This window comes from Prunus avium, chromosome 4 (assembly GCF_965620075.1).
Source record: "Prunus avium chromosome 4, drPruAviu1.hap1.1, whole genome shotgun sequence".
Classification (NCBI taxonomy): domain Eukaryota; kingdom Viridiplantae; phylum Streptophyta; class Magnoliopsida; order Rosales; family Rosaceae; genus Prunus; species Prunus avium.
Window position 1 is genome coordinate 13,011,412 of NC_142287.1, and position 20,388 is coordinate 13,031,799.

The 20,388-nt window shown below is 34.7% G+C and overlaps 1 long non-coding RNA gene and 1 other non-coding gene across 2 annotated transcripts; both read right to left on the reverse strand.

Annotated features, from left to right (window-relative positions):
* Positions 1-1,691: 1,691 nt before the first annotated feature.
* Positions 1,692-1,798, reverse strand: LOC148294830 (small nucleolar RNA R71). The gene has a single exon (XR_015835552.1). It is a non-coding gene; the product is annotated as a small nucleolar RNA R71 (small nucleolar RNA).
* Positions 1,799-15,314: 13,516 nt separating this feature from the next.
* LOC110770064 (uncharacterized) lies at positions 15,315-20,388 on the reverse strand. Its single transcript, XR_002528680.2, has 2 exons — positions 20,124-20,388; positions 15,315-18,848 (listed from the first exon to the last, which is right to left on the reverse strand). It is a non-coding gene; the product is annotated as an uncharacterized LOC110770064 (long non-coding RNA).

Consider the following 20,388-nt stretch of genomic DNA (forward strand, 5'->3'; position numbering starts at 1 on the left):
GTGTGGAGAAATTCAAGAGTGATACCCGACAAAGAGAAGAAGGAAAGTATGGAAATGCATGACAAAGTGTTCAAGTGGAAGAAAGCTTTGAAGAATTTAGATAAGGAGTCATCATCACAATGAATTAATTAAAGGAAGCAACTTGGCAATTGGTTTGATGGCAAGTGGAAGACATATTAAATTCATGAATATTGCTCCCATCCTCCTATAAATAGATGGAGCTACGGCATTGTAAAACTACACCAAGCTCCACAATCTTGAGCTTTTTCCCTTTTCCCTCCATCTTTCTAAGTTTTAAATTCTGTTTTTAGTTTTATTTTATTATGGGGAACTAACTCCCTAGCTAGGGCTAGGGAGAAAGCTTTTAATATAAGTGTGTAATTTTTATTAGTTTGATCCAAACTTAAGTTTTAATGTGAATTTGTGGTATTTGTTCAAATGGAATTTGTAGTTTTATTTTTAATTAATTGATGAAAGTTTGATAATCTATTTCATGGGTTCAATCATGTTTTTCCCATAGTGTAGTAAAAACTTTCATGCTTTTAAAAGAGAAGAGAATTACTAAAGATTAATAGAATTTTGATGAAGATTATTTTTTGATAGTTTGTTGCCAATGGTACAAGTTATGCTTAGAATACTTCTAAAGGAAATTAAAAAGAGCTTTAATTATTTTTGAACAACTACAATGGAAAATATTTTGTGGATCAAATTATTAAGAGTTGCATGTTTATGTTAAAAGTGGAAACCCAATGCCTTAGTGTTTTAATCAATTAAATTTTCTCTAAATCAAATCTTGCATAAATCTACCTCTCAATCACACTTGTTCTTTTTCATCTCTGTTATTTTCTTTACACTGCTCTCTGTGGATACGACACTCGGACTTCCGAGCTACACTACTATACGATACTATCTCCTTTGATTTTTGTAAAAGTGGTACGAACAAATTGGCGCCGTTGCCGGGGAGCGGCTTGTCAAAGAGTGCAGAGATCCCCTTGGTCAAAGGTTTGCTGGTTATGTGAAATTCTTCACATCTGGTACACTCTTTCCAAACTTATCTCATTGTTAATATATATTTGTATTTGTATTTTTTTGTTTATTTATTTATTTTCTTTATGCGACCTAGAGATCATCTAGGAAGGTTTGTCAAAAAGTCTGAAACTGTTAATTTAGAACATTCTGCTTCAACTTCATCAACTGAAATTTCCAACAAATCTGAAAGCATGGCAGCAATTGTGAATGATGAACAAGAAATTCCGAATAATGAACAAGAAATTAATGCTCATATTGAAAATAATGAGATTGAGAATAATGAAATGAGAGAAGTAGTTGCACCTAGAACTTTAGAGACATTTTTGCATCCTATTCGTGCACCAAATCCGTCATGCATCATGTTTCCACCTAACATGCCAAATTATGATTTCAAACCTGGAATGATTCAACTGCTTCCCATTTTTCATGGCATGGAAAGTGAAAATCCTTATGTGCATGTTAGGGAATTTGAAGAGGCTATTGGCACTTTTTACAATGTTCAACTTGATAGGCTTAATTTCATAAGGTTGAAATTTTTTCCTTTTTCCTTAAAAGAAAAGGCTAAAAGTTGGTTGTATTCATTAAGGGCTAGATCCATAGGTTCTTGGGGGGAAATGACTCAAGCATTTTTTAACAAGTATTTTCCTAATCACAAGACGATTGCTCTTAAGAAAAGAATCTCAAATTTCTCTCAAAAGGAAAATGAAACTTTGTATCAAACTTGGGAAAAATTTAAAGAGCTTTTGAATTTGTGCCCACACCATGGTTTTGAAAATTGGCGTCTTGCTAGTTATATCTATGAGGGACTTCTCCCTCGTGATCGCCAATTTGTTGAGTCAATGTGTAATGGAAATTTTATGCAAAAAGACCCTGATGATGCCCTAGAATTTTTGGATGAAATTGCTGAAAAAGCTCATCAATGGACTGTCCCCAGTCCAGTTGAGACCACTGATCGGTCAAGAATTGCCACATCTTCTACTAATAAAGGAATTTATCAATTAAAAGAAGAAGATGATTGGAAATTAAAATTTGAGGTTTTGACTAAAGAGATAGCTGCTTTGAAAACGGAAAAATCAAATTTGCCTCAACCTGTTTTTCAAGCTGATGTTAATCAAGTATGTGATTCTTGTTATGAGATTGGTCATACTGTTAAAAATTGCCCAATTTTTCAGGAAATGAAAGGAGCTTATGAGGAGCGTTGTGCTGCTGTTGGAAACTTCAAACAACAATATTCTCCTTTTTCCAACACTTACAATCCAGCAACAAGGAATCATCCAAATTTTCGTTGGAGCAATGATTCACAACCTCAGGTAAGTGAGAGAAATTCTTTCAATCATCAATTTCCTGCAACTAATACATTTAATACTAGACCATCTTTGAGCGATACTCTTCAAGCATTTATGCAGGAACAACAGAAGCAAAATCAAAGGTATGATACCTTGTTTGGTCAAATGGTTGAAGAAAATAAAGAAATTAAAAGCCAAATTTCTAAATTGACAAATTCTTTTGCAATAAATGAAAAAGGGAAATTTCCTTCTCAAACTCAACCAAATCCAAAGAATGTTAGTTTGTGTGAAACCTCAATTGAACATGCTAAGTCTGTCATTGCTCTTAGAAGTGGTAAAATAATTGATACAACACCTTTACCAAAGGAAGTTGAAAAATCTAAGAATAATGATGAACTAAACAAGTCCAAATTGAGTGAATTAAATGAAAATAATTTTCCTGCTCCTTTTCCCCAAGCTTTAAATCCTCCAAAGAAATTGAATCAAAATCATGAAATTTTGGATGTTTTTAAAGAAGTCAAAGTTAATATTCCTCTGTTAGATGCTATTAAACAGATTCCTTCTTATGCTAAATTTTTAAAAGATCTGTGCACATTTAAAAGAAAGCATCAGGTAACCATGAGATGTGGTGTGGTGGTAGCTCACCTCATTCCTTAACCATGAGGTTGGGGGTTCGATCCCCGCCCATGGGAATGGAGCGCATTTCATGGCCAGCCGTTTACCTTCATTGGGAGAGCTCCCGCGGCGAAAGGGATTAGTCACTGCTGTCGGCGGTGGATACCCTTGGGTCTCACCTAAAAAAAAAAAAAAAGAAAGCATCAGGTGAAGAAAACTGCATTTTTGACTGAACATGTGAGTGCATTGTTGCAACATAAGGTCCCTCCTAAATACAAAGATCCAGGAAGTCCCACTCTTTCATGTGTAATTGGAAAAAATTACATCAATTGTGCTTTGCTTGATTTGGGGGCTAGTGTAAATTTGTTGCCATATTCAGTGTATTTGCAGTTAGGTCTTGGTGAATTGAAGCCCACAACAATGAAGTTGCAACTTGCTGATCGTTCTGTACGAGTGCCGAGAGGGGTAATTGAGGATGTATTGGTCCAAGTGGACAAATTTTACTACCCTGTTGACTTTGTTGTTTTGGATACACAACCTGTTTTGCATTCTGAAAATGAAATTCCTGTCATTTTAGGACGTCCCTTCCTTGCTACATGTGATGCACACATCAGTTGTAGGAGTGGGATAATGAAACTCAGTTTTGGTAACATGACATTGGAAATTAACATTTTTAATGTTTTCAGGAAACCTTATGAAGATGATGAATGTGGAGTGGTGAACTTGATTGAAGTTCTTGTACAGGATCAATTTGAGAAGACTAGTATTTCTGAACCTTTTGAGACTCTTTTATTGAATTCTAAAGAATCCGAATTACTTGAGGAGCCAGAAATTGCTTATCTTAATTCGTTGTTTAATTCCTTACAGGCTGATAAATGGACTCCAAGGTTTGAGAAGCTTCCACCTCGAAAGGAAAAGACATTGCCATCAAATGTGGAAGTTCCTAATCTAGAATTGAAGCCTTTACCCATGGGACTGAAACATGCCTTCTTGGGGTCCAACAACACTTTTCCAGTGGTAATATCTTCTGAACTTGACTCTTTGCAAGAAGGTAAGTTACTTAATGTGTTGAATTCTCACAGATCTGCCATTGGTTGGACTCTTGCTGACATTAAGGGAATTAGTCCTCTTGTTTGTACTCATAAAATATTTTTAGAGGATGAAGCCAAGTCTTCTAGGGAGGCACAACGTAGGTTAAACCCAATCATGAAAGATGCTGTTAAAACTGAGGTGTTAAAATTAATAGATGCAGGTATTATTTATTCCATCTCTGATAGTAAATGGGTAAGTCCTACTCAAGTTGTACCTAAGAAATCTGGCATAACTGTGGTTGAAAATGATAAAAATGAATTGATACCTACTAGAGTGGTTTCAAGTTGGCGTATGTGCATTGATTATAGAAAGCTGAATTCTGCAACTAGAAAAGACCATTTCCCTTTACCTTTTATTGATCAAATCTTAGAAAGGGTAGCCGGTCATGAATTTTATTGCTTCTTAGATGGATACTCAGGTTATTATCAAATTGAAATTGCCATTGAAGATCAAGAAAAAACTACTTTTACATGTCCTTTTGGTACTTTTGCTTTTCGTAGAATGCCTTTCGGATTATGTAATGCTCCAGCTACTTTTCAAAGATGCATGATCAGTATTTTCAGTGATATGGTTGAGCAATTTCTTGAAGTTTTCATGGATGATATATCTGTTTTTGGTGATTCTTTTGATAATTGCTTGAGTAATTTGGAAAAAGTATTGGTTCGATGCCAAGAGAAAAACTTTGTTTTAAATTGGGAGAAGTGTCATTTTATGGTTTCTTCTGGAATTGTTCTTGGTCATATTGTTTCATCTAAAGGAATTGCAGTGGATAAAGCTAAAATTGAATTGATTTCAAAATTGCCAGTTCCAAAAACTGTTAAAGATGTCAGATCATTTTTAGGTCATGCTGGTTTTTATAGGAGATTTATTCAGAATTTTAGTGCAATATCTAGACCCTTGTGTAATCTCCTATTAAAAGATTGTAAATTTGAGTGGTCTGATTCATGTCAAAAGGCTTTTGAGAAATTAATTAAAATGCTCACATCTGCTCCAATTATGCAACCACCTGACTGGACTTTACCTTTTGAAATTATGTGTGATGCTAGTGATTACGCGGTTGGAGCTGTTTTGGGGCAAAGAAAGGATAAGAAGCCACATGTCATACATTATGCAAGCAGAACCTTGAACAGTGCTCAGATGAATTATTCTACAACTGAAAAAGAACTCCTTGCTGTGGTATTTGCTTTGGATAAGTTTCGTTCTTATATAGTTGGATCACCTATTGTTATTTTCACTAACCATGCAGCTTTAAAATACCTTTTTGAAAAAAAAGATGCTAAAGCTCGACTGATTAGGTGGATCCTACTACTTCAAGAATTTGACATCACAATCAAAGATAAAAAGGGAGTAGAAAATGTAGTGGCTGATCATTTGTCTAGATTGAGTTTTGAGGATATCATTGAAACATTGCCAATTAATGATTCTTTTCCAGATGAGCAATTATTTGCTATTTCAGAATTACCTTGGTTTGCTAACATTGTTAATTTTCTTGCTACAGGTAAAATTCCATCTGATTGGACTGCTCAAGACAAGAGGAAATTTCTTACAGAGGTTCGAAATTTCTTTTGGGATGACCCTTATCTGTTTAAATATTGCCCTGATCAGATCATTAGAAGGTGTGTACCTGATAATGAAATCCATGCAGTAATTTCTTTTTGTCATAATGAAGCATGTGGCGGTCATTTTTCTGTAAAGAAAACCGCTGCAAAAATTTTGCAGTGTGGATTTTATTGGCCTACGCTTTTTAAAGACACTAATTCTTTTTGTCGAACTTGTGACCGTTGTCAAAAGTTGGGGGCAATTACCCGTAGAAACATGATGCCTTTGAACCCAATTTTGGTAATTGAAATATTTGATTGTTGGGGCATTGATTTTATGGGTCCTTTCCCTATTTCTTTTGGATATCTTTATATCTTGGTCGGTATTGATTATGTTTCTAAATGGGTAGAGGCTGTTCCTTGTCGACATAATGATCATAAAACTGTTTTGCGGTTTTTAAAAGAAAATATTTTCGCAAGATTTGGAACACCTCGAGCTATTATAAGTGATGGGGGAAAACACTTTTGTAATAAACCTTTTGAGGCTTTAATGAAAAAATATGGTGTCACTCATAAAGTCGCTACCCCATATCACCCACAAACAAGCGGTCAAGTTGAACTTGCTAATCGGGAGATAAAACAAATTTTGGAAAAAACTGTGAGTCCTAACCGTAAAGATTGGTCTTTGAGATTAACTGATGCTTTATGGGCATACCGTACAGCATACAAATCCCCCTTAGGGATGTCACCTTACAGACTTGTCTACGGTAAGGCTTGTCATTTACCAGTTGAACTTGAACATAAGGCATATTGGGCAATTAAAATGTTTAATTTTGGTTTAAATGATGCAAGTTCAAATAGGAAGCTTCAGTTGAATGAGTTGGCAGAATTAAGGAATGATGCTTACGAAAACTCTCGAATTTACAAAGAGAAAATGAAGGTTTTTCATGATAGAAATATTTTGAGGAAAAACTTTGAACCATCACAGAAAGTTCTCTTATATAATTCGAGATTGCATATTTTTCCTGGTAAACTTCGTTCCAGATGGACAGGTCCATTTGTGGTCACAAGAGTTTTTCCTTTTGGAGCAGTGGAGATTGAGGATCCAAAAAATGGTAATGTTTTTAAAGTTAATGGTCAACGTCTTAAACCATTTTTGGATAATTTTGTTATGCAGGATGACACGATTCACTTGGAGAATCCTGTTTATCAGGATTGAATTCTCAGACTATCTTTAGTTTCGTATTTATTATTTATTTGTGCTATTTATGTTTTTTTAGATACTCATAAGCTATAGAAATTACCCCAAAAAAAAAAAAAAAAAAAGATTTTTCATATGAGCTGACTTTTGGTAACTCCAGAGAGTGTCTTCGTCAATACAGTGTCTAGGAGTTCTATAGGCGACACCTTTGGTGTTTAAGAAGTTTGGGTTTTAAGCGGGACCATTGTGACCCCTCCAACCTTCCCGGATCCCCTGGCTGTATTTTCTGAGGCCCTTAACTAGTCATCCGTGAGTTGCTTGTATATTTGTATTTTTTTTAAATTAAAAAAAAAATTGCTTTGTTGCTTTTTGTCCTTTTTGGGGTCTTTACCCCTCACAGTGATATCCAGTTCTTATTGAGTGGGCGGTAAAAAAACAAAAATAAAAATAAAAAAATTTAAAAAAAAAAAAAAAATTTGCTTATTTCCTTTTGTGGTTATTTTTGTATTTTTTTTATGACTGTTTATTTTGTGTTTGTATAGATTTCAGTTTTCTTTTTGTGTGTTTTATTTTATTTTGGTCTTTTTGCTTGGATTTTTTTTTTTTTTGTATTTATTTTTGTCTTTTATTATGTAATGGATAAATACCACAGGGATTGACACGCATATTTTCCAGGTATTATCTTTCTATTTTCATTTACCCTCTTAGTTCATACATTTGCTATGCTTTTATATAAAAAATAAATACATAATAAACTTAATAATAAATAAATAAATAAACAGATCGGAACCCAATCTCCAACTAAGGTAATTCCGAATTTCTTGTTTCTCTTTGCTTTTATTACTGTAATTCTTTCTTTCTTTCTTTTACTTGTTTATGTATTTAATTTGTTGTTAAGTTTGGGAAGTAGATTGCTTCATGATTGCACACACGGAAATTTGGCTCAAATACTTATTCATTTTCATAAACATGTGATTACATACACAGACGTGAAAATGCATACATATATTTAAAAATCACATGTTTCTTCCCAGATATTGAGCCACCTGAGGCATCATACTAATTGCCTCTATTTTCTCTTATTTGTAGAATCTGCAAAAGCTCTGCATGATCATTGTTTCTCTTCCACAGTGCTTCTACTTGCTGGTTGGCACAATAGAGCCGCTTTTGCAAATCCGCCATCTGAGCCTTCAAAGAGGCTACTTCCTCGGTCAGAACTGCGCACTCTCGCGTCCTCGCCAGTAATCTTATGCCCAGATTTGTGGAGGAGGTTGCGTGGAGAACAGTTAAATCATGAGACTCCTCCACCGCGGCCATGTCTGACCTCTGTGCCACGTACAGATGATCTGCCGGTGTGAGTCTCCTAACAGTCATCCCTCCTGGCAGCACTACTCTGTTCGGTATTGCTTCAACAAAGGTTGAGGCCGAGCCATGATGATATGTGGAGTTTGGGAAAACAGAGTTCGGAGGAGCACTTACTTCAGCCAATGGTGGCGCAAGGGCCAACTCCAGATTCATATCATCGAGGGAAGTGGGTGAGGTTGCCATTGTGATTTGTGTTTCTTGCTTATTGATGTTTTACTCTGAGTTTTCAGGATGAAACACAGACGCAAGCTCAACTCCACAGAGACGGGTTAAATAGACTTCGGCTTCTGCGTTTGTTTCTCTCGGATTCCCTAACGTTTTGCAGCCGCGTGTTTTTAGATGAGAGAAAATTTTTTTTCTTTTACCTTCACTTTCACTTTTACTTTCACTTTCATTTTCCGTGTTTTCTGCTTAAATATTGAACGCTGTCTCTGCACGCCGACACATCCCTTCCTTCTTTTATCCGTGACCTTCCCTTTCCAGTTTTTGTTTTTGTTTTTCTATATATATTTTTTTGTTTTAAAATTTTGGAAATGTGTTTATTTTTCTTTTTCTTTTATAACTTAATTTATTTTCTTTCCGAAAAAAAAAAAATTAAAAAAAAAAAAATTGTTGGGCTTTCGTTTGGATTGGGTTTTCAATTGATTTGGAGGTTCCAATGGGCTGGACTTCTTCGTCTTTTGGGTTTCGGTTTGCGTAGGACTATTTTTAGGGTTTATTGTTTTGTTTGGTTATTTTTGTTTTGCTTTATTTTTATTTTTGTTTTTGCAATTAAATTATAGTTTTAATTCTTTTTTGTTCTTTTATTTAATTGCTTTACTCCATTTCATTTCTTGTTATAACTTTGTTGATACCTCAATTCTTCAACATTGAGGACAATGTTTGATTTAGGTTTGGGGGTAAGGTTTAGAAGTTTTGTTTTTATTTTTATTTTATTTCAAAAAAAAAAAAATGGTGTTATCTCTAGGTTTTTATGCTTACTATCATCAAATCAGATTCAACACTCATGAATGATTTTTACGATTGGAAACATATTATTAAATTTTAAACCCATAATTTTAGGTTTTTTTTTTTTTTTTTTTTTTTTTTCACTTATTTCTATTTAGTGGATAATTCATGAGTTATACTTTGAACTCTCACATGCACATCAACACTTTAGTGAGAATGAAAGAAAAGATCAATTATAGTTAACTTTGTTGTTTTAAGTAGAGTTAGAAGACATTGCTCTTGATTGACCTTGGCGTAAAAAAACAAATAAGTAAATAAATAAAATAATAATAATGATGTTAATTTATCCAGAGTTTTACTTAGTAACCGGGCCTCTTGCCTAAACAGCAGCGAGTGTTCGCGTCAAACGGTAAAGTTTTGGGGTAAATACATTTTGTGACTAGTTTAGTTCTGTAGCCTTTTTAACTCGAGTTAATAAGCCCTTAGGGGTGTTTCTACACCTAATGCCTTAAAACCTTTGGTTTGAGAGTCGTTGGCCTAAATCTCGCTACATGGGTTAATTAGAAAGCTTAATGGAACTAAACATTGCACAGTCACAATCAAAAAAAAAAAAAAAAAAAAAATTGTATATATATGCCTTGGTTAGTTATTTGCACTGAATTTTGATAATGATTGAAATAATGAGGTTACTATGATTGAAATTAACTTTTGTCTCTAAAATGTATTGGTTCACTTAAACACCAAAGGAAACAAATGAAAAATTTACTAAATGATTATAAGTGATCGAGACTTTATGTGGGGATTAATTTGAAGCATGTTTGCTCTTTTAAAAATTGTTCATGAATTTTCAATCCAGATAGCTTTTGATGATGGTTAAGCATTTGTTTTCAAATTTTGTTGTAGCATAAATTTTTAAACTCTCATTTCGATGTTTGTGGGTATCATCACTGAAAGCCCTCACGAGACTATACTCGTCCACTAGGGTAACCTAGGGGTTTAAAGGCTTGTTGCATATGCTAAATGCAATCGAGATCCCTGCGAAAGTGGCTTAGTTCTCTTTTCTACTTAGTTTTTTCTTTTGCTCGAGGACTAGCAAAATATAGGTTTGGGGGTATTTGATGAGCACAAAATTAATACAAGTTTTATCCTTAAATTTATATTTGTTAGTATTTTCTTTTGTTTTATATAAATCTATTAAAGTATTTTTCTTGTTTCTTTCCAATCTTTGTTTTTATATTTAATGAGTGGTTGTTTGTAGATATTAAGTGTCTTCCACCAATAGCATGTTGAGGAAAAGAAGTAAGTAATGTGTTGCAAGAAGAAAGTAAAGGATGAGAAGAAATATGTGCAGCCAAAGCCAAGGAAATTTGCTCGAGACAACTTGTGCAGCAGCAAATGCAATTGAAGATAAAACAAATGAAAAGAAGAAGCAATCAATTGCATGAATATACTCTAGGACATGCATGCAAAGCTTCCATCATTGAAGAAATAAAGAAAGAATGAATAAACAATGAAGGAGAAGTTCAAATTGACTACTTGCAACCAATGAATGCAAAGAAGAATGATGATGCTTGAGTTGTTATCTAGCTACAATTTGAGGAAAGTTGCTGCAGTTTTTATGTGAAGATACGAGAGATGAGCAAGTGGAGCAATTGATAAGAAGACTCAAAGATCTTTGTGAAAACCAAAGTCAAGGAAGTAGGTCAAGATTAAGGAATATATTTGAAAATGATGGGTACTTATTTGAAATGATAAAAGCTTGGAGTAAAGAAGCAAGTGGAGAGTGGTGTGGAGAAATTCAAGAGTGATACCCGACAAAGAGAAGAAGGAAAGTATGGAAATGCATGACAAAGTGTTCAAGTGGAAGAAAGCTTTGAAGAATTTAGATAAGGAGTCATCATCACAATGAATTAATTAAAGGAAGCAACTTGGCAATTGGTTTGATGGCAAGTGGAAGACATATTAAATTCATGAATATTGCTCCCATCCTCCTATAAATAGATGGAGCTACGGCATTGTAAAACTACACCAAGCTCCACAATCTTGAGCTTTTTCCCTTTTCCCTCCATCTTTCTAAGTTTTAAATTCTGTTTTTAGTTTTATTTTATTATGGGGAACTAACTCCCTAGCTAGGGCTAGGGAGAAAGCTTTTAATATAAGTGTGTAATTTTTATTAGTTTGATCCAAACTTAAGTTTTAATGTGAATTTGTGGTATTTGTTCAAATGGAATTTGTAGTTTTATTTTTAATTAATTGATGAAAGTTTGATAATCTATTTCATGGGTTCAATCATGTTTTTCCCATAGTGTAGTAAAAACTTTCATGCTTTTAAAAGAGAAGAGAATTACTAAAGATTAATAGAATTTTGATGAAGATTATTTTTTGATAGTTTGTTGCCAATGGTACAAGTTATGCTTAGAATACTTCTAAAGGAAATTAAAAAGAGCTTTAATTATTTTTGAACAACTACAATGGAAAATATTTTGTGGATCAAATTATTAAGAGTTGCATGTTTATGTTAAAAGTGGAAACCCAATGCCTTAGTGTTTTAATCAATTAAATTTTCTCTAAATCAAATCTTGCATAAATCTACCTCTCAATCACACTTGTTCTTTTTCATCTCTGTTATTTTCTTTACACTGCTCTCTGTGGATACGACACTCGGACTTCCGAGCTACACTACTATACGATACTATCTCCTTTGATTTTTGTAAAAGTGGTACGAACATACGCCGAACTCTGTGTGTGCCCAACACTTGGCAGGTGCCAACACTTGACCAAATTGCTCTTCTAACAAAACAAAAATTTCTTTAAGGTTTGACTTCTGCCGAAAATTTCGCAGAGTCTCCCCTGTAAATGCACGAAACCCAAAAATTTACACCTGCACAAAAAGCAATTTTATAACCCCAACATTCAGCATGCATCAAGTTTACATTTAAGCAATCCAGCAACAGAATTATACGACCTCAAGCCTTACAACAATCCTAGGGCAATTTCTCAGAGCAATACTAGTTGAATTAATTTAAGCAATTTCTCAAAAATTCAAGCATGCATATCTATATACACATATAACTGATCATGCATTCAAACAAATCATCAAAAACATTTGAAAGCATTCTAAAGTATTGATTCCTTTCCACCTAAGTGTACCCATCATATATCTGTCAATTCCATGATCTTTATATTCATTTCTCACATTATATCGTCAATTCATTGTGTCACGTAATGTGACACATCCTTGCAGGCCTCGGTAAGACTCAGGGGACACTTGGTCAACCTGAGCCGCATCCTCGCTCCTCACGGTCCGGATAACCCTAAGACTCGTGGGGCAACTGTCAAACGCGCTGACATAACCGAAAGCAACAATAATCTGAAGGCAACAACATTCCAAACATTATAACCGAAGGCAACATGGGTACCTATGGTTGTTTAAATAGAATAACATGCCTTACTTAGAAAACTACCATTTAATACATTATTCAAACCATTAAATCCGGTTGTCACCTCAATTCCTACTTTCCAAGCCGTTCACATTTAAACATAACAATATATAATTAAGGAATATTTAAATACAAATATTCATGCTCAGAAAGTAATGGTCTTAAACAATTCATAAAAATCAAGCCATGAAAGTTTAATTGCAGAAAATTCATTTTTAAAACAAAAGTCCACTCACTGGGCGTCCGAGCTAGCTTGACCCTTTGAGGGTCCCTCATGTGGGTCTGACGGAGACCGAGTACCTATTTAGGTTAAAATATTTAATTAATAAAATTGCTCAACATAACTGTTTAATCCAAAACCCTGACCCCCGACTTCTAAAAGTGCGTGTGCAAAATTTAGAAAAGTTCCTAGGCCCATTTTCAACCTTTCTAGCGATTAGAACGGTCTGAAAAGACCCGAGACTTGATAAGCGATAAATTACCATAACGGTCAACCCGGGACCCCGTGGGGTCCACGACCTCAAATTACCCACTCAAGTTTTCCAGCCAAGAAAAGTAGTGGTTCGTGATCGTGGGCTCGAGCCTGTTCGAATGGGACCGGTGCCAGCCCTTGTTGTGGCCGGAGTTGAGAGAATCGAAGGAAGAGAGAGACAGTGTCGGGGAGAGAGAGAGAGAGAGAGAGCCAAGAGAGAGGAGGTTCTGTTTTTTTTTTTTAAATCCAACTTTGAAATTTTTACAAGTTCCGATTCGAGCCCACTACGTGTCTACGGTCCAATTAAAATTTTCAAAATTCTTCCTGGTCAAAAAGTCAACTTTTATACTAATAAAATATTCTATGGGCAAAATAGTCTTTTACCATAATAAATTAATAATTAAAAATTTATTTAGGACTAGGTTGTTACAGTCGGTGCGTGGGATTGGTCCCATAGTGGACACGTCTTCAATTAATGTAAATGATCAACTTAACGGAAGGCTTAAATTGGTCAAATTTAAAAATCATTGAATGTAAATTGATGAAATTGAAACCCGATGATCCATATTGAGAATGACCCCAAACATCTAAGGGAGAAATGACGTTAGCCCTATATATTAATTGGAGAGAGGAAAATATGAGAATCAAACTCTTATCATAGATTGGTCTAAGTTATGCTACTTGTAAATGCAAATTGTTGGTTCCTTTGAATTTAGCACGTAGGGGTATTACTCATTCTAAGGAACAATATCAATTTCAAGAGGATAAGCATGTGATAATGTTTTTGAGATGATGAAGTAGACCAAATTACAAAATTACATTGTACAAGATTTGTTGCAGGAAAAATAACACTTCTGTAGAAGGCAAGAATTATATGAGACATAATCGAAGACAATTAGAAATAATTTATTTTTGGTAGTTCAGCGGATGCCACGACATCCCCTTCTAGCGATCATATAGGTTCTGACCTTTGGATGACAATATGGAAAAATTCCGGCTAGAGTGAAGGTTTTCTAGTGGTGAGTGTGTTTGAATATTCTTCAAACTCAATATAGAAGGTTCATTGTGGAGGCGCGCTCCATGTGTTGCATAACTACCCATTTTGGTACTTTTAAAATTGCAAATATATTTATGTATAACTTTCCAAATTCTACAAAATAATGAGAAACAAGTTATATCGTACTATTATTTTTTAAACAAAATAGGATAATAAATCCTAAATTTTTCGGGATGTTACAAGTCTTCTCTTAAATAATAATATAGATTACTACATAACTTCAGAAAACAAAAATATAATAGCCAAACTCTTTTACTAAACCTAGACCAATACCCAAAATATTTTTAAAATATTATACCTAAAAATGATTCTTATGAAAATGTGTTACTTCTATCCCAAACTAGGATTGACATTATGAAAATTAAAGCAATTTATGCCATTAAAATTAATAAAACCATACTAAGCTTTCAAATTCTTATTGAACCATTAAATTTGAACGTGACAAAAAAAGGGCACTAAAAGATATAGTTTATATATTGCTTGTTTGTTACAAAATTTAAGACAACATTGAAAAAATTAACTTAATATAGAACATGTGTAAACAAAACAAGAATTTTATTTGTTTATCATACATATTACATTATTTTGATTAAGTATAACGTGAGGTTATCGAGTGCATCAATTAAATCTTAAAAAAGGAAGGGCATAAATGGTCAGGCCTGGGCATAAATGGTCAGGCCTGGGCCAAGGCCAAGCTAGGCCGAGGGTTTCAAATGCTAAGCCCAAGCCCTACCCATTCTTAGAGCGAGTCGGATCGAGCGGCCTAACCATCGGGTCGAGTCAGGCTAGGCTTTGGCCTATCGGCTGTGGGCCAAATGATGATCCCTAGTCTTGTGGACGAGTAATTTATCTTTGAGATTACTATACGGTCACGTTGAGGGATATGGCTTAAAGGTAATCATCGGGACATCCGACATGCTCACAGAGGCATGTGAATTTACAACAAAGAATCTCTATTTTTAGTATAAAGATAGAATATTCTAGAAATTTAATTTGTTGAATTTTTGGCCAAAGTATCGAATATAATTGCAATTGTAAAGTCTGCAATCTCATCCAAGTAAATCATATAACCTAGAAATGTCACATTGGGGATTTGATACGAGTTAACTGTATCCTGACAATGTGATATAGAGTATTGTTATAGAGAAGAACATGATTGCATTGCAATTACAACCAACTAGATTCTCCAATGAATTCTATTTAGCTTTGGTAACCACGATATGTTGCTAAGTGTCACTCATTGCTAGTGGAAGACCGGTAAAGTCTATGTAACACCCCGAGCCAATTAAGAAGTTTATTTAATTATTTAATTGTACAATTACATTTTTGCCCTTATGGGTAGGGGCATTTTAGTCACTTTATGTTCGGAAAGAATTTTGGAGAATTGAGCTGCACCGTTATGTATAGCTCAATGATACGAGTTCGTAGATAGGCGGCAAGATCAATTCCGAGTTATAATGAAGGAGAAAATGGAAAGGACGTATCAGGAATTAGTGAAATTGTTTGAAAACGTTAAATACCCAACTCTCTCACACACCCGTGAAACCCCCAGGTTCTCTCTCCTTCCCCGCGTCTCTCTTTCCCCTTCGACACAGTCATTGTGCTGTTCGTCTTCTCGATGACACAACATCGTCGTCTAGCCACCTCCGACAACGAGACAGGTCGAAAAATGACAGCCACCGACCGGTGACGATGTCTAGACCAAAGCCCAACCTCCCCAGCTCCTCAAGACACCGACGTGAGCTCAAAAAGGGAGAATGAAGGTTTCGCTTTACAACGCCAATTCTGACGACTACCATGGCCGTTGACATCGATCCAGGTATGGATTTCAATCTAATCTTCGTGCTCTTGCTAATTGTATACATAGTTTGGGTTGATTTGAGATTTAAGAGGTCGGCAGTTTTGGTCGTGTTTCAGGCACCTCCGTCCACTTTTTGGCCGAAGTCCAAGAACCAAAAACATTTCCCTTGCTATGCTTGTTCTAATGCTATGGAGATTGGCCAAGGATTTGAAGATTTTACTGCGACGAAAATTCTCTCAAATTGGAAAGGAAAAAATATGGACCACCAAAAACTTGAGGTGTTACAAAAGGCTGCACAAGTGTCTTTGACAGAAAGCACTCTAGTTTCTCCAGAAGAAAGTGAGTGCTAATACCATATGAGAGTGGGATTTTATTTGTAGTTCATTTGTAAACTTGTTATGTCTCCTGCATTTAATAAATATTTAAAAGTATTTTGATATACGAATGTTTCTCTAATTTCCAAATGTATTTAAAAAAAATGATTGTGAAGAAGTATACAACTACAAAGTTCACCCGACATGGATATGTTGAACTGCTAGAGACCCTTTCTAAAGAGGAGCATGGATTGTATGTTTTCTATTGGAATGAGTGTGTTAATACTATGTGTAAGGTCAGTCAATATTGGGTGACAAAAGCTGATATTGAAACACATCACTTTTATGTTTATTCTTTTCTTTATGTAGAAGTTTTATTATTTTATTATAAGAAATTCTAGACAACACTTCCATATCTCATTGAATATGTTCCATTTGCAGAAGAATGATGAGCTCAATGTTTTGGCTACAAATGAGAAGGAGCCTCTCTTGTTGGGGAAAAAGCTAGATGAGCGACAATTTTACTTTATGCAATAATACTTAATCACTTTGTTAGTCAATACCTAAACATTTTCACTTTCTTATGATTTTTCTGTGCAATAATATTTAAACACTATCACTTAAACTATTTCATTACATTTTGTAATTTTCTCTACTTTCAGAGAAAGTTGTTCTTAAATCCGAGTATTGAGCAGCTTGCGATCTCAATAGTAGTTGTTTCTTTGGACGAGTTAGATTGGACATATTTTAAGAACGCCATGCTTTGCGGCAAATTGAAGGATGTGATCCAACTAATTAAAATAAAATTGGAATTAATGGATAAAAAAAAGTCTAGGCGATGTAATTGACTCGCTCGAGCAAGGGTTTCATTATGATCCTATTGTCATGAATTATAGCTTCGTGAAAGAAGAAAATGCTATAGACAAGATAAGAAAGAATTTTTTTTGATTTTATGACTGCTTTAGTTATTACTATTTCACTATGCGGACTCTAATGTTCTCTTGCTACTATTATGACATATGATAGACATGGGTGAAAAGCTTGAAGAAGGATTCATTGGGGAGATGGCAGCCCTTGTTTGGCCTAAAGATGTGCCTGAGAATGAATTTGACTCTTTGGTCGTCACTAATAAATATATTGGCATAGATCACGAAATTAAAGGACTTACACTGGTTCGATTGGATTGTATAGACGAGCCTTATCAATTTGCAGATATATTTGCTGGATTAATCAAACATGCAATTTGGAACCGTAAAGTTGAGTGGACAGACGATCTTTCTATGAATTAATTCACAAAAAAATCATCCGCCCACACAACTTCCCGGTTCCAAATTGTCTGTTTGATCAATCCAACAAATATATCTGCAAATTGATCAAGCTCGTCCATACAATCTGATCGAACCAGTGTAAGTCCAATTTCGTGATCTATGTCAATATATCTATCAATGACGACTAAAGAGTCAAATTCATTATCAGGCACATCTTCAGGCCAAACAAGGGCTGCCATCTCCCCAATGAATCATTCTTTCTTCAAGCTTTTCACCCATATCTGTCATATATTATAATAGCAACTAAAGAACATTAGAGCCCGCATAGTGAAATAGTAATAACTAAAGCAGTTATAAAATCAAAAAGTTCTTTCTTACGTTGTCTCTAGCCCTTTTTTATTTCACGAAACTATAATTCAAGACAATAAGATCATAATGAAACCCTTGCCCGAGCAAGTCAATTACATCGCCCAGACTTTCTTTATCCACTATCTCCAATTTCATTTTAATAGGTTGGATTACCTGCTTCAATTTGCCACAAAGCATGGCATCCTTAAAAATATGTCCAACCTAACTCATCCAAAAAAGCAACTACTATTGAAATCTTAGGCTGCCCGATACTCAGACTTTAAAAACAAATATCTCTTAAAGTAGAGAAAGTTACAAAATGAAATGAAACAGTTTAAGTGACAAAGTGTTTAAGTATTATTGCATAGAAAAAAATAAGAAAGTGACAAAGTATTTAGGTATTAACTGACAAAGTGTTTAAGTATTATTGCATAAAATAAAATTGTACCTAATCTAGCTTTTTCTAACCCAGGAGAGGCTCCTCCTTATTTGTAGCCAAAACATAAAGTTCGTCATTCTTTTGCAAATGGAACATATTAAATGAGTTATGTAAGTGTTGCCTATAATTTCTGATATTAAAATAATAATACTTCTATATAAAGAAAAGAATAAACATAAAAATGTTATATTTTAATATCAACTTTTATCACCCATTATTGATTGGCCTTACACATAGTGTTAGCACACCCATTCCAATAGAAAACACACAATCCATGCTGCTCTTTAAAAAGGGTCTCTAGCAGTTCAACATATCCATGTCGGGTGAACTTTGTAGTTGTATACTTCTTCTCAATCATTTTCTCTAAATACAATTGGAAATTAAAGAAACATTTGTATATCAAAATACTTTTAAACATTTACTAAATGCATGAGACGTAACAAGTTTACAAATGAACTACAAACAAAATCTCACTCTCATATGTTATTAGTACTTACTTTCTTCTGGAGAAACGAGAGTGCTTTCTGCCAAAGACACTTATGCAGCCTTTTGTAACACCTCAAGTTCTTGGTGGTCCCTTTTTTTTCCTTTCCAGTTTCAGAGATGCCTGAATTTGACCCATTTGTATGACCACCCTAGTTATGATTAAAGTACATTGATTATGTCATCATTTAATCAATATCTGTGTTTTGTGAGGTCAAACAAATAGTAAGCTTAAAAATGCTGGAATTCTACTTTATTTATGCTAAACAAACAACAAAATGATGTACATGCACTTTCATTAAAATATCAAAATTAAGTGTCAAATCATAAGATGATGGTATACATTTATATGGTAAATAATAAAACTACAAAGATCACAAATATTTGAAGAAAAGCACATCATTCAATTTATTGAGCCAGTCTTGAACTCAATGTACCTTCTAAACAATTCTGTAAGAATCCGTTACAAATGAAAATTCTAATGCCCCAAAAATATATAACATATCTGTTGCTAGAAGTAGAAAAACTGGTTTTTTGCTTCCATTTTTTGTACTTTATAATGAAGTAGACTAATAGGCAACATAGGAATACTTGCCACCAAAATACCTCCTCAACCAAATATCAGGAAACACAGGTCCATTTTATTTTTCTTTACCTTCTTTTCTTAGAAACAAAACAGAGCGCAAAAAGAAGGTTGTTAGGCAAACATAAAAAAGCCCTAAAATTCAGCTACTGCAATCAATCTCTGTCAGAATTCTTCTATGCTTACTGTGCATCCTTTAGCTACTTTGGTTAGGAGCTGTTGTGACCTTATGCAGCAGGTTCCCAGTTGTGCCCTTCAGCATGTTTTTCATGAGAAGAATGGTGTTGCTGACCAATTGGCTAATTGGGGTTACCAAGTGGATCTTGGGCTGTGCGTGTTTGAGCATGCCCCTAGTTGGTTAAGTGCTTATCTTGTTGATGATTTGCTTGGAATTGTTCATTCTAGACTGGTCCGTTTAGACCAGTGTGTGTAGTCTGTTTCTTGGGGCTTTGCCCCCCTACTTAATCAAAAAAAAAAAAAAAAAAAAAAAAAAAAGCCCTAAAATTTTCACAAAGTTTTCATGCACAGAAATGTGACGGATCTAATATTCTAGAGAGAGAAGGTTCAAAAAGGGTTTTAGAGAGAGAGAGAGAGAGTGAAATTAAAAGCACAAGACACACTGAAACAGATTTTTGTGAACATTATACTCCGATCTACATTGCTACGGCCAAAAAAAAATTATTTAAGCACAAAATCTCAAAATTACACAGATACTTAAACAAAGCTCGCAAGTACATACACATGCATGCTAGAGAGAGAGAGAGAGAGAGAGAACCCTAATACAAGAATGGAAGATAGATACGGCGATATCTATTCAGAGAAGTGAAGCTTCAAGAGAGATTACCTGAGGGACAGAGCCGATCGTTGCCGGAAACGGAGGGGTTCGTCGCAATGGATGGCGCAAGCGACTGACACGCGCTCGCCAACAGAGTGAGAGTGAGAGTGAGAGTGTGAGATTGAGAGAGAACGGGAAGAAATGGAGTGGAAACAAGTCTTCAGAAAGACCATGCCTTTTATTCCGAGTCAAGCCTGCACACTTCTGTTGGGACCGGAATCCAAATTATTATGAAATCTCGTTAATTGAGGACATCTGAAGAAAAATCCTTTTG